At 33.7% G+C, this 19,541-nt stretch overlaps 1 long non-coding RNA gene across 1 annotated transcript; it reads left to right on the top strand.

Moving 5' to 3' along the window:
* The first annotated feature begins 1,593 nt into the window (after nt 1-1,593).
* Nucleotides 1,594-17,990, top strand: LOC127839347 (uncharacterized). Its single transcript, XR_008030298.1, has 3 exons — nt 1,594-2,025; nt 16,449-16,580; nt 17,673-17,990. It is a non-coding gene; the product is annotated as an uncharacterized LOC127839347 (long non-coding RNA).
* Nucleotides 17,991-19,541: the final 1,551 nt, after the last annotated feature.

Here is a 19,541-nt window from a genome sequence, read left to right as displayed (position 1 = left end):
TGGCACTATTGTTTGTACACCACACATAGCATTATACATTAATTTATCCCAGTATATGGCAATATCTTTTTTCTTACAAGTAAACACCAATAACTGTGTGTTTGCAAATGCATTTTGTGTGTAATGTATGGATTTTTTGTTTGCAGTAAAAATGTATGCCCTACGGTCGACAAAAATAGCACAAACATTAAGAACGTTTTGTGCAATTTATGATTTACAAAATACGCGGTAATGTGTTTTTATCAGAATACTTTATTGAACATGCAGTCCTTTTACATGGTAGTGTTTTTCTTTTATGAGCAGATACGCATCTTTATTTCGTGAAAAAATATTCATAATTAATAGACAACTATGATAACAAAAAGTTACCTTGAGCAAGATATTGTTTATTATAGTGTGATCATCGCAGAACTGCATAGATCACATTGAACAGGCACCTTATTTAACAGTGTCATATTAGCGGATCCCTAGCAACACACACACACACACACACATCTTTACATTAAGTCACATATTAATTAGATGCAGGTCAATTGTGAAGTAAGCCAATAATTAATAAAACACTTGATGGCAATCAAGTTTTATTACATGTTAGGAACTGTTTAATAGTAGTCATTTTGTCCGTATGCAAACGCCAACTTAAGAATTCCCTTTATTTTAGTGCTTTTAAATGAGTGTTTGCATGGCATGTACTGGTCTATTTCAAGTTAAGTCGAATAGCGGTACAACGAATAGTGAAGGGTGATACGGATTCGTTTTGGGTATCTTTCTTGGTAAAGCATTCTCTAGATTCTGAAGCAATGTGTATGTCATGTCGTTTAATTACACAGCTGTCGTAAAGCAAATTTGGAATATTTTTCTTCGATTATCAACATTTAATAAATACCCCCGCTCTTATAATTAGAGCTTATTTATATTTATTTTTCTAATCCCAAACATCTACCACAATATAACATATATGTAAAAGTAAACCGAAAATCCATTTCTTCTATAGTAATACAATGTTTATCAATATTGGATTATAATACAATAATATACGTGTTAATAAAAAGGCTATTGAAAACGAGTCTATTAATAATGTAATAATATTGTCAAATAAACGCAGGTTGGAGTCAGGTGTGAATATCTTCTCGAAAAGGTGAGAACACTCACGATTGCAAACTCGTAATATCAGAACAGAACAGATATCTATTACGACTTGTAAATAGTACATCGCCAGTCTTAACCATACTATAATAGACATATCGAAAGGTCGTATGAAAAGTAAGTGATAATACAGAGTAAAGTAGTGTACATCCTATAAAACATAATACATTACAGTAATGGGAAAACACAAAATACCGGTGATCGCATTCTTACAAAGTAAACGAAAGAGTAGCAATCAGCTGTTATGCTGTTAATATTATGGAAAATGAACTAAATCCATATTGGGTCATTTTAAGTATATGATATGGGTTATTAAATAGAAGGAAATAGCCAGCATAAATTGCGCGGGTTATGTATGGCAGCATATTGTACAATCAAACTTTTCTGTTACACATATATATATATATATATATATATATATATATATATATATATATATATATATAGTTTCAGATTGGGTAAAATGGTGGGTCAAACGTCCATTTTACGGCCGTATTGTTGGGTCTTTAGTCGATTGTCGGGTCCCAAAGTCGATTATCGGGCACTTGGACCCGACAGTTGAAGACCCACTTAAAAAAAGGCTGCTTAACATACTCATGACTATTTTTAAATTCAAATTTGCATGTGTAATTTTACTCGAATTGTCGGGCCTATATCTCCCATTAGCACACATTAGGTCAAACTCCACACAGCAGTTACTTCCCTTGGGCATTCGCCAATCATTAATGTCTTTTTCTAGAATAAGGGAGGCCACTGCGTATGAGATTGACCAACCTCGGCGCAGTGATTTACCGGGAACCAGCATAGCAACGAACGACAACTCGGCGCCCGACAACTCTGTAATATAAATTGCCAATTTTCGCGGTTAAACTTAAAAAGGTAAGTGGCGATAATATTTATTAGGTTTATTTATATTTTTGGTTATTAAAATTATTCTGCAAATGACTGAATTTAAACTGAAACTGCAACCAATAATAAGGACACAGTTTCTGAAACGTTTGCTGACAATGAAAACATATTTCAAACATGTAAAGCCGTGGCACGAATTTAGGTGACAACCTTGTTACCGCAAACAAACAAATGTAACCTATAATCTGCATTTAATGCAGATATAGTGACATTCATGAAAGCAAGCATGATTGTAGCATCAGATCATTTCCATGCGATACAAGTTCAATATATGTTTTAGGCTGACTGCAATGGTTAGACTGGGGAAATAAATTATAAAAGAACAGAATCTTTAACCACACAAGACAGTTGGACTAGCCTTAGTGGTACAGTCATGTTACTATTACCGGATCAGTAGCGTAATAAAGTTGTTCTGGGGAAAAGCAATAAATGGTTTAAGACTTCTTTTACATCAGTTTGATAAGGTTTCCAGACAAACGCTCCCACAAACAATCGCTCCTACGCTAAATTAGTTCTGGCTTCAATAACTTTAAAATTCGCTTTCTATGAATTTTGAATGGCACAACATTAAAGTTATGGACCAACCCCAGTAGGAAAGTCAACCAGGAATATACGAAAAGTTGACAGTTAACAAAGACCGCTCCAAAACAGCTTGTAAAAGCAGTTATTGGCCCAAATCAGCTACTTTATGTCTTTATTGGAAAGATTGACATTTTTCACATTTAACTGATATGTTTTTTTACAAAATACTATCTTAAACATTTAACATTTATCTTTTCTGCTCTAACATATAGACCAGTTGACGAGTGAAGTCACGCGCACCTGCAAATATTACACTCCGCCCACTGGTTGGCAAAAAGAGGTGAAATTCATATAAGCGCTTATAGAGAAAGTTGAAATAATAATCGTTTTTATTGATAATCATGCACTATATCAAATATAATTTTACTAACTATGTCTGAATTAAACATAAGCGTGCAAGGAAATGCATTTTTGGAACGATTATATTGTTGTTATTATTTGTTTTTACTATAAACGAAATCTGGAGTGGAACACAATATACGAGCACGGTATGCAGTTACCATAAAAATCTCTACTTGGCACATCTTCGCGACCATTTTTTAGATAAAAAATTCTCTGATATTGAAATTTTTTCAGAATAAAACAAATTTAATGAACGAACAAAAATAAGGATGTAAACAAACAGCAAATAGATCGACTTTATGTACGCAACATATAGTAACTGATTTGAACATGCCTGTAAAAACTTGCCTTGTTACACATTAAATAAATTCTCTTGATAAATGTAATTGTTTTTATTTAATTATTCACACCAATTTTGACACTCTTTGTTTCAGCGTTTTTAACCCGGTGTTTTATTGCACTTTTGTTCATCATAAAGCGATTATCTCGTTATGATCGGATACTGTCCAAACAATTACAAAGAACACATGGTGTGATAAATCCAGGGACCTATTCTTGGCCACTGCATAAACCACATGTGGCATACAAGTGTCTGGTCATTAAACATCATTTATGATACCTCCATGTCATCTCTTGGCATATTGAGCGATCATCTAAGCAAAATTGTAAAGCCAAAATACGAAACAGTTGCTTTAATAAAATATTTGAACATATTAAAAAATGAAGATATTTGTCCGAAATGGATTAACAGGAATTAGTGTATGTATATATTAGCCTGTTTAATCATAATAATAGAGTGTTAATAACTATAAATTAAAAATATTGTGCAATTTCATTGCTACACAATTAACGTATTTAACGAGTACCGGCAAATGTAAACTCGGCTATTCATGTTAAGATTGTACGTTTCTGTAGTGTATGAAATGACATGAAAACAAGCAAACAACAAAAGGGTAAAAAATACTTGCGTAAAATAAATTAATATATAGATATATTTATCATAAAATGCTAGATTGTTATCACTCCTTACCACCAGTAAAGAGAGTGCATGCAAAGACAGTTTAATTTGCTTAATATGCAGTTCTTGTTTTTCATATGTATGCTAAACTTTATGATATTGTCATTCGATGGAAACGAAACGGTAATTCATTCCATGTAAAATAAAATTACTACAATGTTTATTAATTGTAATGTATTCCGCTTTTAGGGCTTCGTTTTATAATTGATTAAATGCCCCTCTTGCACCTTCGTTCGCTTATGAACAATAACAATATCTGCACCACTTATAATTATAATCAAATTAATGTATGTGTTATTATCTTTGAAATATAATTTACCAAAATCTTACAATCACAAAAAAATGAAAGAATATTTATTGTTTTGTTTTGTTGGATTGCCAGTTTTTAGTCTGATGTATTAATATTATTAATATGTATTTTTATACAGAGGTAATTATATTTATGAAAATACATTTATTGGTACTAAATATTATATTTTTGCACTATTATTTAAGAGTTTTTATGTTTATTTCGGATTTTTGTATCGTTTTATTGACTAAACAAACGACATGTATACATGTTTTACGTTACTGTAACCAGTGTTTTTTGCCAACCAGCCAGTGCGCATGCGCGGAAAATCCCGAATGTAAACAATAACATTCAACTGGTCTATCGAGAAAAACAGTGACGTGACACACATGATTGAAATGCGAATCTCCCGAGATTTCACGGTCATATGATGTTATTTCTATTTTTAGTAACAAACCATGTGCTCAATTGTTTACAAATTCAGAAAGACATTTCCCGTTTTTTTTTTATAATTATTCTTGCTTGTTTTGTAAACAAATTGTAGTGTAAATACAAAATCAATGTACAAAATATTCAAAATTACCAAATTCACTTTGAAATCAGTGTTTAAATCCACCAGACGTAACTTGTTAATCACAAATAATAGATTTCAGAAAACGAAAGTAATGTTTACAATTCCAGCAAAAAATGTCAAGGTCGATCCGAAAGTATCCAAATGAAAACTCGTCACATGACAAAGCGACAATGGTGCAAAATTATGACTTTCAGGCTGATGAGAGTTATTTTCATCTATTGTAAGATGCATTTGAAACATTTGAATCTTAAAATATGCCCCGATGCAGTAATTTATATTCATTCACCAATATATGAAGGAATGTATCCAAGAAAACATACTGTCTTTGATTTATAGCGTGACATAAATCTGTCACCACTCTGGTTGACTTTCGATACAGGGTTGACTTCAGCGTACAGATATGTCAATACTATATAAACTGTACGCTGAAGTTTCTTTAGCTAACGCTAAATTTGACAGGGCGGACATTCGCTCCTACAATGTTTTGATAGGGCGGACAGTAGCTCCTATATTATTTTGCCAACTCGGACAATCGCTTCTACATTATTTTGTCAACCCGGACAGTCGCTCCTACATTATTTTTATTCAACGGCAAAACGTTCTATATGCCTATCAAAGACTTACACCTATAATTAACCGACAATTAATTTTGCCAACTTGTTGACAGTTAGCCAATTCAAAACATTACATTTCCTACATTACATTTATTGGAATACATGTAAGTGCCATTTTGCGAATGGGATAAACATAAAAACCGCAAATATGTTGTTCTTAATTTCATTTGTTTTTATGATATGACATTTATATGACATTTATAAACATATATATACACAAAATACACAAACGAAAAAACATCCAAACAAAAGGTCTTTTGTGTCTGTCAGTGGCTCACCGTCTTCTTTCTTACGCGTTTTATCACCGATTATATTTATATAATAGCAAAGAATTAAATTGTTATATATTGATAGAATGTTATACCAGAAAAATTATACATTGAAGACGAAATTCATAAAATGCAACATGCAGGCAAATTCGACTGTACAGACATGTTCGATTTACTGCATAACCATCATATGGTTGACTTAGACATGTGCTTCTTTGAGTACGAGTGACCCTCTAAGCATAGCACAGACTGACTGCGTTTGTTTGTTAGAAGTTCCATGTTGGTAGTAAATTATTGGCGTAATATTGACATTACAATATATACATATTGTTTTCACAGATTGCTAAATTACATTTAAAGAATCGACCAACTGTAACATAGTTTCTTAATAAGTAAATTGATTTATTAAAATCACATTGATCCGCTCATGTTAAATTGGCTTTCTGTTAACAAGTTGGCAAATTTAATTGTCTGTTAATTATAGATGTTAGCCGGGTTGGCAAAATAATGTTGGAGCGACTGTCCGCCTTGTCAAATCCAAAATGTATTTGTGTTACCTTTTTTTCGCCGCAGAATTCATGCATTAACGGATCAGTTGTAGCTATAACGGATCACATGATCAAAACCACTCAAGGAGGGGGGCATTTAACATATTATTTAAACTGTCGAAACATGAACTTTGTTGTTTACAAGGACCAAGTTATATTGCCAGTTATAAATAATATTCATGTTTTTGTTATTGTTATTGATTGTTTTCTATATGTGATCTTGTATTCTTGTGTGAAATATCTGATGAAAATCCTAAATAGATCAGAAAGATATGGGCGTGTTAAAAACCATGAAATTATTTGAATCATATATAATCATCGATATTAAACATGGATCATAAATAAAACTATAAGATTGATGTCATTTATTGTAAGAATCAACAAGATTTTCATATATTTTAATATAATATATTAGCAATACGCATATTATCACGCTTGATCTGTTATTGTCCTTATTCTTTATTTCATTTAAGGTGCTGCAAAATCTTTAAACACGAATCAAAACTGAAATGGACTTTTGCAGGCAGGACTACTAAATGGCCTTAAAATTAATGCTTAAACTTCTTGCTTGCCAACATAGTTATACTAGCATGTGGCCGCGAACAATGTTTAACCTCGATTTGGAAACGAGACAGAAATCAACAAAATTGTATATAAATGTCAGCAAAACATACCGAAATGTTTGACAAAGAGTCTTTCCCATTACGACTCAATCAGTGCGTTTTAAAGAACAGACCTTGAAGATGCTATATATTAAATATCATCTAAAATATCAACTATTTATCGCAATGCGCAGTCTGTAATTTACTGATGTTTAGGAACCAAAAGTTAGGTAATGTCCGGTTATATGATCATATGCTAAAAATGAAGTATGCTTTCTGCTTTCTGTGCATTGATTTTTTTAATCCAAAATGTTTTGGGCCTGCCCAGCTAGCTGAGTTGATGGCTCAGTTGATAGAGCGCCAGACTGTCAATTTTTAGGTTTGAATCTGGGGGTAGGATAAAGTTTCTTCATAGAGATTGGTTCCCGAACATTGTAACATTGTATTTGTAGGTCATTCTTCCCCAACCTCTGAATCAAGTTGGGAAGAAGTGGGTCACTTGTGGTTGGCTAATACTGGTCACAAGAAGTAGGAAAGCTGGTTCATGTCCTGACCACTTGCAAAATGACCTTAATTTGGGTTCAAGAAGGCATTAAACCTGATCAATCTAAATTCAACCAAATTCTTTTGCCCAAAGGTCAGAGTTTCAAATACATTCCAACACAACAGCTGTTGGCAGTCACCTCGATTATTGATTATAAAGCCCCGTCCAGTTCGATTGTCAGCGGCTAGCAGTCAATAGTATGGTCGTTTCAATAACATTGCCAACAACGATCATTTGTCTAAACTGTTTTCAATTTTCTAAAGATTGACTGTTTCCAAAACACAATTTAATATTAATCTTAAAGAACTGGACCAACGTTATTCCTTCTTCTGTTTGAGATTTTGCAGAACTTCTCCCTAAAGTGACTAGTCTTTATGACATTAAGTGAGTAATAAGGCCTTTCAAAATTTCATTCTCTACAGTTATTTGATTAATCATTAAATATTATGAAAATTTAAATATCATTTATGTTAGATATAGAGCCATGTATTAATCTTGCATGATTTTCATGTCTGATAGATGTTTCACTCAACAGTTTGTTTATGCAGAAATAAAACAAGTAACTGATTTTTATGCCCCCCTTCAAAGAAGAGGGGGTATATTGCTTTGCACATGTCGGTCTGTCGGTCCGTCCACCAGGTGGTTTCCGGATGATAACTCAAGAACGCTTGGGCCTAGGATCTGTGCAAGTGGAAGTCAAGTTCTTAAACCTTTGCATGCTGGGAAATTTGTCGTCTGCTAAAATGTTGTCTGCTGAATTTCTCAAATTAGCGTTTTCTTTGAATTTTTTCAAAGAATACTATAAGAATAGCAAACAGTTTGGATCCTGATGAGACGCCACATTCTGTGGCGTCTCATCTGGATCCAAACTGTTTGCAAAGGCCTTCAAAATTCGGTTCCAGCACTGAAAGAGTTAAGAAAATCCCTGGAGTTGGTACTGTGCATCATTTAAGATTCCTCTTTGTAGCCTTGACCTTAAGTCATTTAATCTTGTTTGTTAATTTCAATTTCAGCTGGCACTACATGTTTTTGCCTTTATATGTTTGAACAAATAAAATGGGCATCAAATCCTTTAAGCAAACAAACAATTGACTCTGGGATACGGCCTTACCTTTCAAAAGGGGAAAATACCATGTGACGGGCACTTTTGGGGAAAAATTGCAATAAATTGTCATAAACCGAAGGTTAATTACATGTAATAACCATTATTTGCTCCACTTAAAAGCTGTAGCTTTTTATATGGCTTTCCCCTACCACAAGTGATTGGAGCTATACTGCAATCACTGTGTCTGTCTGTCCCACATGGGTTTATGAATAAAATAAAACATTTCAAGTTTCAAATGCTTAACTGTTCCCTGGAATTGTTCAGGAAAAATGCCTTGTAATTTGTTTAGCAGTCACATAAACAACCAAGCTATGTAATATGGAATTTTTACACCCATTATTGCTGCTTCTTCCTGTATTTGCGCGATGATTATCTGAGATATTAACTCTATGATTCTGTATTCTCAAATCTTTTCTATAAAGAAGGAATGTAGTTGACAATTGTTAATAGTTTTATTTGATCGTTCGTCAAAAAGTTGTAATTCTGTTACTCTTGTATCTTCAATGCAATTGAGTAATTAAATAGCAATTAAATTGAATGCGTTTTAATTCCCTTTTATTATTGTTTAACTTGAGTAACAATGCTATGACGTTAAATTTTATTTACACTTAAATGTATTATGAATATTGCTGGGCCAAGTGTGAGGTTGAGCGCTCTATAACCAGGTTTAAACCCCCAATGCTTTGCATTGACCGTTCCAAGGCGGTGACCCCAGCTTTATTCATATTTTGTGTTTATGTTGGTTTGTATTGTGCTGTATTGTGCTGTTTTGTACTGTTTGGGCAATCGGTCACTTGCCTTAAATAAAGGACCTACTAATTGTTTTTAATGAAAATTCAATACTGCTCCAGCAGCTGGAGTTTCACTTCTTTATATTGTATTATTTTTTAACCGATTTTTTTTCAAAACTTTCCCTCTGTGTCATCTGTAAAAGACTAAGATTAATATTTCTTTGCCAAAATACAGAGGAAATTTTTAATGGAATATTGATTGTTGCTTTAAAGCTTTTATGATAATCAGTAACAGAAGCAGTAACATTCAGCCATAATTATGTATCCACACGGCTATAAACTAATACCAAGCTTCCCATTCCCCTTCTCTTCAGATACTTCCTTTCTTTCAAAGGGAAACAGTGGTGGTAAACAGATGATATTGCAATATTGCAATACTTCTTCCTCTGCCAAAATACATGTTATAAACATTGTTGGGCCTCTTATCAGTTATAAAAATTGTAGGGTCCCATATAAGAAATAAACATGTTGACACTAATTTTCAGATTTCATATAAGTCATATTGTTGAGTCTCATATATGAAATACTGTTGGGTCCCATATAAGTAATATTGTGGGGTCCCATATAAGGTATATTGTCAGGTACCATATAAGAAATATTGCTGGGTCCTATATAAGAAGTATTGTTGGGTCCCGTATAAGAAACATTGTTGGGTCCCATATTTAAGAAATTTTGCAAGAAATATTGTCAGGTACCATATTATATAAGAAATATTGTTGGGTCCTATATAAGAAGTATTGTTGGGTCCCATATAAGAAACATTGTTGGGTCCCATATATAAAAAGTATTGTAAGAAATATTGTTTGATCTCATATAAGAAACATTGTTGGGTCCCATATACGTAAAAAGCATCGTTGGGTCCAACATAAAAGATACAAGTTGACATTCTAGGGTCCCTTATAATTTAATTAACATTAAATGTATAATTAACACTTTAGGTATCCATATAAGTAATGAAAATTGTTGGGCCTGGCCCTTTATTAGAAGTAGACATGTTTACACTTAATGACTAATGTTGAGACCCATATAATTAAAATGTATTGCTAGTAGACTGAACTGCAATTTTCTAACACTGGTTTCAGTGACACACATTCACTGTGCAGATTTCTACTAAATATGTGTTGTTTTAATCTCAAAATTAGTCTTGAGGGTTAATTGACACACCCATTAAATTATTTCCTTATAACCATATGGTATCCGTTGTTAATTCGAATGTTATTTATCATTTTGCCGTTCATCGTAATTTCTTTTCTGCTTGCCACCATCTTGGACGATGACGTAAATACAGGCATGCTCAATCACTATACATTGACCACTGCCAGTATCCTCCGCAATATAGACAATCCCAGAATCGATAATAAGGGCGCCGCCATATTGGCTATTACGTATTTTTGAGTAGTGACTTAATGGACTTTCCTACATTAATAGATAGTGACATCTACAATTATTTTGTGCTGAAAATGAACACACAAAAACCATACCTATGCTTATTTGCTCAAAGAGACATTCAGACAGGAGAGGAGCTTCTTTATGACTATAGTGTGTCTGATCTACCATGGAAGGTTAGTTATATCATATACATCATATTTAATAAATAGATGATGCCATTATCATGAAGAAGCACACATGAATGGATGTCAAACTACTAACATAACTTTTGTCATCAAACAGCTTATGGCTTTTCGCTAACATAATTGTATCCTCAAAAACAGCTGTTAACCCTTTGCATGCTGGGAAATGTGTCTCCTGCTCTAATTCATCTGCTGAATTTCAAAAATTAGCATTTTCTTCGAGTTTTTTTCATAGAATATTATTAGAATAGCAAACAGTTTGGATCCTGATGAGACGCCACATTCTTATTTTTTCCCTGTAACAAAAAGGAAAGAGCATTTATACATTTGTATTTGGTATCTAGCGTCTCTAATTGGTCCACTATCAGGATTGTTTAAATAATGCCCCTTTGGTTAAAATTTGCTCCTTCCTTGGAGATCACATCTTTTACAAAAATTAATGAGCTATCAGATTCATCTTATGTTCCAAGTTAATCAACCCCACAAATCAATAAGAGTTCAGCAATCTTTATTATAGCTGTTGAGCAATATTGGGCTTTTTTATGTCCCCCACTATAGTAGTGGGGGACATATTGTTTTTGCCCTGTCTGTTGGTCTGTTGGTTGGTTGGTTGGTCTGCTGGTTGGTTTGCGCCAACTTTTACATTTTGCAATAACTTTTGCTATATTGAAGATAGCAACTTCATATTTGGCATGCATGTGTATCTCATGAAGCTGCACATTTTGAGTGGTGAAGGGTCAAGGTCATCCTTCAAGGTCAAACGTCATATAGGGGGACATTGTGTTTCACAAACACATCTTGTTGGACCTTTTGTTTAGTCTTGTGTTATCTGGTACCTTTTATAAAATCAATATTAAGTTACTTTTGCAATAATTTGTAGGAAAAGAAAGCCAATGGTATGTTTAGTTCACAGTTTTTAATGGATGTAATGATACTTTGAATGGTAATATTGGGAAGTAAGTAGGTAAATATTCTTGTTTAAATTGTCTAATTATTGAGTAAGCCAATCTTGTGAAATACAATTTAGCAGAACGTTCAAAGAAAATAAGTTTTTATGGCCAACTTCGCATCATGGTTGTCAGTTTTTTTCAAGGCTGATAAATAGTTATGATAATTTCAATACTGTCAAAAGTATGCAAATGATAGTTGGCACACATATTCATGTACATCTCTTAGGAAAAAAGCAACATAACTTTAAGCGGGTATATTCGATTTTTAAATGCGTTAAATTGTAATATATTGAAACAAATATGCTATAATAACACGCAATATGCAAGAAAAATGATACATTTAAGACGAATTTCATAAAATGCAGCAAATGCAAACTTGCGCACCAAGCTGATTGTGACGAAGATAATTCGTACATATTTTCCTACAATAACCGATGCATTCGTCTTTTAAGTAAGTGTTCGTGTGTCGTATGAATCAATATCGCTGCAGGAATTTAAAATGAACCGTTAAACTAAATTTAGATTCACATCTTACATGCATGATATACATGCTGGCGAATTCGGCTGTACAGGCTTTTTCGATTTCAATTTTAAATATTCTGCTTATTTCGCATTTTCCGACAAATGCTCTTCTTTACTTGTATTTTAGTTTATTTTGAAATATATGTATAATAAGTTTTTTGCACATTTTATATTAATTAATAAATATTTGACAAGATCGTATATACCCGCTTTAAATGGTCTGCCACCTAGGGCAAACATGTATATGATACTTGAATTATCCAGTGAATGGCAAAATCAAATTCAAAGGTATCATTACAGCCTGCTTGTTAAGATTTAATTTTCATGTTAGTTTGCATCTTTTCATTTTTAGCTCATCTATTTTTTGAAAAAAAATTATGAGCTATTGTCATCACCTTGGCGTAGGCGTCCGATTAAGTTTTGCATTTACAGGGGTTTTTCTGTCTATTTTGGGAAAAGGAGTCTGACCAAATTGGGAATTTTTTATCGACACAATTGGCCATTTGGGGAAATTTTGCTTCGATTAAACAGCTCATTTGGGAAAAAATAGTGAATATATCATGCTTAAATAATTCAGTAGTTTAACAAATAAATTTGTTTTTATTTGTTATTTTGTCTTCTTTATATAAACAGATGCAATATTGGGCGTGTTCAACGTTTATTCAAGTACTGCATTTTTGTTTATTAGTTACAGTTACACTCTGAGATAAGAACTGAACAGTCAAAACCTTATAGCAGATATTTTTTACCAAAACAAACACTGGTTAGTCACACAAGTTATAAGACACTTCATTCTTTAAAGAAAAAAAAAAATTTTTTTTTTGGAAGTTGGGACTTTTTTTAAATATTTTGGTTTGGGATCGGGTCCGTTTGCTTTGGGAGTGCCTCCGTTTTCCGGAGGCGCAGACAGTGCTGAAAACCCCCTGATTTAGGTCCACTTTACTCATTAAGTATCAATGCTTTTGCATTCAAACTTGGTACACTTACTAACTATCAAGAGGGGACTGGGCAGGCAAAGTTAGATAACTCTGGCGTGCATTTTGACAGAATTATGTGCCCTTTTTATACTTAGAAAATTGAAAATTTGGTTAAGTTTTGTGTTTAGGTCCACTTTATTCCGTAAGTATCAAAGCTATTGCTTTCATACTTGCAACACTTATTAACTATCATAAGGGGACTGTGCAGGCAAAGTCATGCAACTCTGACTGGCATTCTGACGGAATTATGGGCCCTTTATACTTAGAAAATTGAAGATTTGGTTATGTGAATTTTGTGTTTAGATCCATTTTACTTCTAAAGTATCAAGGTTATTGATTCTAAACTTCAAATACTTTCATGCTATCATGAGGGTACTGTACCTGGCAAGTTGAATTTTACCTTGACCTTTGAATGACCTTGACTCTCAAGGTCAAATTATTTAATTTTGCTAAAATTGCCATAACATCTTTATTTATGATTAGATTTAACTGATAATTTGACAAAACAACTCTTAACTGACATACCACAATAGACTCCCCCCACCTTATAAATGACCACCACACCCTTACACTATACCCCCCTCCCCCCCCCACCACCACCCAGCCCATTTTATTTTTTATGTTCCCATTCACTATAGTGGGGGACATATGGATTTTCCCCTGTTGGTCTGTTTCTGCCAACTTTAACATTTTGCAATCACTTTTGCTATATTGAAGAAAGCTACTTCATATTTGGCATGTATGTGTTTTTCATGGAGCTGCACATTTTGAGTGGTACTTTCTGATAATGGGTTAAAATGAAAGTGAATATCTGTTAACAGTTGCACTGCATAAGCATGAAACAAATTGCCTGGATTATTTCATTTATTTTTCTTACACATACTGCTCTGATAGGGAATACATGTTATAAACATGACTTGCGAGTTTTTCACACCTTTATTGACATTACACAACAGATTAACACCAATGAGCTGTCGAAAGTCGTTTAACCTCTATGCCATTAAAATCTGTTAAATGGACGAATAAAGCAATTAAGCTGTGATCTTCGCCATCTTTGTACCAGATTGCAGAATTTCCAATTTCAGATTTCCAGTTTGCGAAGTCATTTTTGCCAATTCCCAATGGGCAGAATATTTATTTATTAGGTTGTTTACGATGTATCCTTGTTTGAAGCTTTATTATTGCAATATTTCTGCCTAAATACATGTAATAAGAATTGTTGGGCCTCTTACAAGTAATAAACATCGTAGGGTCCCATATAAGAAATAAACATGTTTACACTAATTTTCGGGTCTCATATAAGTAATATTGTTGGGTCCCATATAAGAAATACTGTTGAGTCCCATATAAGAAGTATTATAAGAAATATTGTTGGGTCCTATATTAGAAGTATTGTTGGGTCCCATATACGAAACATTGTTGGGTCCCATGTATAATAAGCATTGTAAGAAATATTGTCAGGTACCATATAAGAAATATTGTTGGGTCCTATAAGAAGTATTGCTGGGTCCCATTTTAGAAACGGGTTTTTTACCTTCTATAACAGACGCCGAACTAGGCTGTTTGTTTCCCCTTTCTGGTCAAAAAAATTCCACCTAAAAAAAAATATATATTTATTTTTAGCTCCATCTGGCCAGCGGGGCTTATGTCATGGTCCTGTGTCCGTCGTGTGTCCATGCGTGCGTTAACTTTTTCTTTAAACATCTTCTTCTTCTTCTTTTTACAGTTTTGAGCACGAACAGTCCGTTTTTCACGATTTAAAACGGCCGTTTTTGTAAATATTCACGGACATGAAAGGATTGTGAATTGGCCGTGTCAAAATTGTGAAATGTCCGTCCATGGCCAATCGCAAAGAAGGAAAAAAAGCCCTGAATCCACAACGAATACAATGACACAATACAACATAAAGCTAATTATGGCATGTTCACAGACATTCAAATATTTTGCAGAAATGCATTTGCCGTTGTTATACATTTTTATACACGTATAATATGTACGTAAAAACGACACCCTTCTATTACTCATCATATTAAGGGTTGCGGCATGTGGATATTGTCTTTAACATCTTGAATGGCAAAAAGGGATTTTTGTCCGTTAAATGAAGGATTTTTTGGCTGTTTTAAAGAATTTGAAGTATTATAAAATTGTTTATAAGTTTTTGTCACAGTGTATATGGGTTCCTCTACCCCTCCAGTGCACATATTACTCCTCGTCAAATTTTTCTTGGTCATACGTGCACTGTTTGGGTAGAGGAACCAATATACACTGTAAACAAAAAACTATAACTTATGATATACATAACAGCAAAACTTCAGTTGTAATGTCCAATATACTTTTCTGTAGATTTCAGTAAGACCCACCAATGGATAATAATATCAAGGCCCAACTGTTGACTATATACTTATATATATGTGGCGCGTTTCTGAAAAAGGCCCCTTTTGTGTGAACGTCAAATAACGGAGAAATGACGTTGTGAAGATATGCATTATTTTCCGACGTTTAAAAATTATTTTAGACAAACATCACACAAATTTAATCACTATGCTAATTCATTTAATTTAGAACGTGTAACAATACAAATTGGCCATATTACATGTATAGTAGTAAACAACGGACAAAACTTCTTGCAAAATTATATCGTCAAAATAGTTGCATTGATATAAAAACATTTTTAGAGTTCACACAGCATCTCTTCAAAATTATAGGTTTGAACAAGTTTTCATTTGATCATATAAAACGTGTACATTATCTGAATAGGAAAAGAACGAACTTTAAGAACATTTTAAAAACTCAATTTATTTTTGTCACATTCATATGGCCTTTTTTTCTGAACCATGTCACGTAAACATAATAGCAAAACCTTCTGTTATCCAAGCCAATATATATTTTCTATAGATTTCAGCAAGACCCACCAATGGATAATAGACATACAAGACCCCACTGTTGACATTATATGTTTACAGTCATTGAGGCAACTGTTGAAGACACCCACAGTCTAGAATCTATACAGGAGTCAGAGCCTCTCATGATACAACATGCCAGTGTTGACTGTGCTGATCATATGCAATCTACAGGTTTCACTTTGGTTCTTTCAGAGTCCATGTCAACTGCTGACAGTGAAGAGCCAGGCAGTCTGACCCATGATAGGAGGGAGCCAAGTGAAGAGCCAGCCAGTCTGACCCATGATAGGAGGGAGCCAAGTGAAGAGCCAGCCAGTCTGACCCATGGTATTTCTATTATCTGTTGGGCCTCTTACAAGTAATAAACATCGTAGGGTCCCATATAAGAAATAAACATGTTTACACTAATTTTCGGGTCTCATATAAGTAATATTGTTGGGTCCCATATAAGAAATACTGTTGAGTCTCATATAAGAAGTATTGTAAGAAATATTGTCTGGTACCATATAAGACATTCTTCAAAAGTTCCAAGGTTACTTTGTCATGGCGATTTGCCAATCATTGGTTCAGCATTTCTTACTTGCTGTCAATATACCTTGAGCGACCATTGCAGTCCTTTTGTTTACTTTAGTCTTTGATACATAGATTTGTTATTTTATATTAAACTTTGCTGTTAAATCAAGAAATTGTTGTGTTGTTTTATATGTATGTATTTTTTATTTTACAAACTGGTACAATCGTTCACAATTACTTCTAAAGTCTAGTTGTGCAAATATGGGATTGCTTAAGCCATTTAAGAATTATGGTCTTTGTTTCATATCCCTGTACAGATGAGATATTGTGACCTGAAGGTTTCTTTATTATGGCACAATATTTATTTAGACTTTCAGCAATTATACTACATTCTCTTCCAGTTTAATGGCATACATACATACATGTATACTTCGGCTTTTATACAGAAATAAGTAATTATGTTGAATTTGCTTGCCATCAATTTGTGAATAAATTATAATAAAAACTTTTATGGAGACCTTTGATTTTGGCAGCTTTTGTATGACAGAAAATGGTTATCTGTGAGAACCCAATAATTGATTTTAAATTGTTAGACCCAATTGTTATATTTAACATAAATTTTGGCATATATACAGGAAGTAGCTATTTTCAAAATGGCGGATCATGTAAATACCAAACCACGTGTTGGCTTTTTCAGAATTAAACATTACAAAATTTTTGACTCTGTAAATGCATGGTGTGATTACAAGAATTTGGAGCACCATAATGACTACAACTATACAGATAAAAGCTTTCTTGTGTACATCTTTTCTGTAGAAGATGCAAAACAAATTTGTTAAATTGGCAGCAAACTGGAATGATGACTGCATATTTGTGAATATAATCAAGAATTAACATGCTTTATAGATTCTTGACATGACTCATGGTGAACTAAAATTGCTTGCAAAGCATCTGGGACATGATGTGAAGACCCACAAGGAATATTATCAGTTGTCTTCCAGTACCATGGAACTCTCAAAGGTATATATTTCATTAATAAAAATCTTTAAATTTTCCATACACAGATATTTGAAAAACTAAATGCTATATTGTAACTAAGAGGGCTAAAAGAAAGAATAATTTAACAGGCAGCCACAGTAAGACCATATCTGATGTTGACTTTGACTAGTATGCTTTGCATTAATGGCTTTTTATGCCCCCTGGATCGAATGAACGGGGGTATATTGTTTTTGGCTTGTCTTTCTTTGTATGTGTGTGCGTGTCAAGGTGTGTGTGTGTGTGTACAAAACTTTTACCAAAACTTAAACGTTTGATCATAACTTTTGAAATATTGAAAACAGCAACTTGATATTTGGATTACATGCGTATCTCATGGACCTGCACATTTTGAGTGGTGAAAGGTCAATGTCATCCTTCAAGGTCAAAGGTCAAATAAAAAAAAGCGGCACAGTAGGGGCATTGTGTTTCTTACAAACACATCTCTTGTTGTGAGTGTGTTTTGTGCTACAACCAATGTCCATGCCAAGGTGGAAACTCTCCAGTTCATGTTATTGTTGTTTTGTCTATTTAGCCCTCATTGTCATACTGTTTAGTGTTGTCTGCTAATTTGTTGCCATTGTTGACTATTTTATATTATTGTGGCTTTTCTTCATTTATTCAATGGGAATTTTGGTCACTGACCAGCTTTTCATTAATTAAGTTCTTTTACCGAAATGGTATCAAAAATGCAATATCTAAAGGCAGTACATCACACAAGCTAGCATTAATATAAAGCGTAATTATACCCACTTACCTATGTGTAATGGGGGCTATATAAAAGTCACTTTGTCGGTCTGTCCCGAAATTTCATCCGATCTTCACCAAACTTGGTCACAAGTTGTATCTAGATGATGTCTAGGTCAAGTTTGAATATGGGTCATGCCTGGTAAAAAAACTAGGTCACAAGGTCACTTAGTGCTTTTAAACACAAAGTTTGTCTGGACCATAACTATTTCATTTATTGTTAGATTTTTAATTGACTTGGTTTTGATTTGTTCACCATCATGGGACCGTGTGTCGCGCGAAAGAATTGCGTCGATATCTCCAAGAACTTAGATCAAGGTCACTTTTGGAGTTCAAGGGTAAAATGCTTGTCCGGGCCATAACTTTTGTCATTCATTGTGAGATTTTAAAATCATTTGGAACATTTGTTAACCATCATTGGAGGGTGTGTCGCGCAAAGAATTTCATCTTGTCCGGGCAATAACTGTGTTGTTCTTTTGAGATTTTAAAATCAGTTGGAACATTTCACCATCATTGGAAGGTGTGTTGTGTGCGAAAGAATTACGTCGATATCTCCAAGGTCAAGGTCACACTTTGAGTTCAATGTCAAAAATGGCCATAAATGAGCTTTTCTGGGCCATAACTATGTAGTTCATTGTGAGATTTAAAAATCATTGGCACATTTGTTCACTGTCATATGACTTTGTGTGTCACGTGAAAGAGTTACGTCAATATCTCGAAGGTCAAGGTCACACTTTGTTCAAAGGTAAAAGAAGGCCATAAACTATGTTGTTCATTGTGAGATTTTAAAATCATGTGTTCACCGTTATGGATGGTGTGTGGCAGGAAAGAATTATGTCGATATCTCCAAGGTCAAGGTCATGCTTAAGTTCAAAGGTCAAAATGGCCATAAATGATAATGGCATAATAATTCTTAAAAATAGCCATTAATAGATTCTCTTGTGTGGATGGGGCACGTGGGGGTATAGGTCACGTCTGTGACAAAGCTCTAGG

The sequence above is a fragment of the Dreissena polymorpha genome, chromosome 7 (genome assembly GCF_020536995.1).
Source record: "Dreissena polymorpha isolate Duluth1 chromosome 7, UMN_Dpol_1.0, whole genome shotgun sequence".
Lineage (NCBI taxonomy): Eukaryota > Metazoa > Mollusca > Bivalvia > Myida > Dreissenidae > Dreissena > Dreissena polymorpha.
The sequence above is the reverse complement of the archived record's forward strand: the minus strand, read 5'-3'. Positions and strand labels throughout refer to the sequence as shown.